The following is a 1773-nucleotide window of genomic DNA, read 5'->3' on the forward strand; positions in this document are numbered from 1 at the left end:
ACTCATAGCGACCCCTCCTTGGGTTTCCGAGGCAGTATCACTACGGAAGTAGATTGCCCAACCTTCCTTCCGAGGAGTGACTGGTGGCTTTGAACCTCCAGCCTTCCAATTAGCAGTCAAGTACCTCAGGCACTATGCTACCAGTCTAGTCTAATGGTGTCTTAATAGTAGTGCTGTAACACTGCACAGATAAATATAAACATTAAATGATTGAAGAACTTGCCTATGGTGTTAATTTCATAGCTCCACCACAGTTTGGAGTCATGTCACCGGGTATTTTGGGAGAATGGTGATTAATCAATCAGTCTAATGAGTTTTTACTATTTGTAATTATGGAACTGAGCTTTGAGCTTTGTTTCCTTCTGAGGAGTACAATAGTCGCATAAGGAGTTTACAATACAGTTGAGTAGAAAAAAATAAAAAATAAATAAAAGAAAGCATGAAAGCATTATGCATCAATGTACTTCAGTTAGAATTAATTTCAGAGTCAAGTAAAAGAGAGCTAAAATAAATAAATAAATAATAATGGGTTTTCCAAAAAGAAAGCAGTTAGTGGACAGTTTTGGTTCTCTAGTGTCACTCAGACATACGACACATGGTGGCTTTAACAAACAGGAGTTTATTTTCTTACAGTTTAGATTAGAAGTCTGAGTTCAAAGTGCCAGCTGTAGGGGCTAGGTGCAACTCCCTCAATCTGGGACTTCAGCTCTGTCCCTTGCTCCCTGCCCACTGAAGCTAGAGGTGTCTTTTGGCTCAGGCAGCTGGCTGCTGAGGCTGACAAACACAAAGTTGACAAAAAAAAATAGCACAGTCCCAAAATTTTCAAACAACATGGCAGGCCACTACTTCAAGTCCATTAAGAGTTGCAGGATCAGCAGATAGTATGGCAGGTTAGGTTTTTGAGATGAAGATTGGACCAATGCAGGGTCCAAGTGGGCCAAAACTCCAGAGACCTTCCTCAATGTTTTTCTCATATTCCAGAAGCATACCACATCCCTAAGGCAGCTACTCAGATGTTCCAGTACATTTCACCATGGAGGTGATTACCAGTCTCATCTTGGGGAATAACTACATCCAACTTCCCAGCCACTCAAAACCAGGCCCAGCCAAGTTGACATACAACTTAACTACCACAGACTATATGCTGTTCTATGACTTGCAGAGGTTTCCGGCTGCTACTTCTGTAGTGATACCACCTTGGAAAACTAAGGAGCTGTTGCTATGAGTTGAGTACGACTCAATGGCACACAACAACAACAGTCTTCTTCTCAACCATGCCTGTGTAGGAGCCTCCAACTTCATGGTCCAGGATGGTTCCCATTCCAAGTAGTAGGTGCTGAAAGAGAACAGAAGTATATGTCTGCACTTTAAAGAACGTCTCTGAAGTCTCATTCATCACATCTGATTGTTGTTGTTAGGTACCAACCAGTCAGTTCTGACTCATAGTGACCCAATGTACAATGGAACAGAACATTGCCTCGTCCTCACAATCCTTCCTATATTTGAGCCCATTGTTGCAATCACTGTGTCAATCCATCTCATTGAAGGTCTTCCTCTTTTTTTTTTTTTTTTAAGTTCAACATAGCATTTTATTTTATTTATTTTTAGATCTTTTATTGATTGATTGATTGATTGATTGTGATTTGGGTGAAGATTTACAGAGCAAATTCACTTTCCATACAACAGTTCACATATACTTTGTCTCATGTCATTGACCACAGTTTACCACAATGCAACAGCTCCCCTCCCACTAAATCCCCATAGTTACCTCTT

The sequence above is a fragment of the Orycteropus afer genome, unplaced genomic scaffold, assembly GCF_000298275.1.
Source record: "Orycteropus afer afer isolate SDZICR_OR568_19922 unplaced genomic scaffold, OryAfe1.0 scaffold00161, whole genome shotgun sequence".
NCBI classification, from domain to species: domain Eukaryota; kingdom Metazoa; phylum Chordata; class Mammalia; order Tubulidentata; family Orycteropodidae; genus Orycteropus; species Orycteropus afer.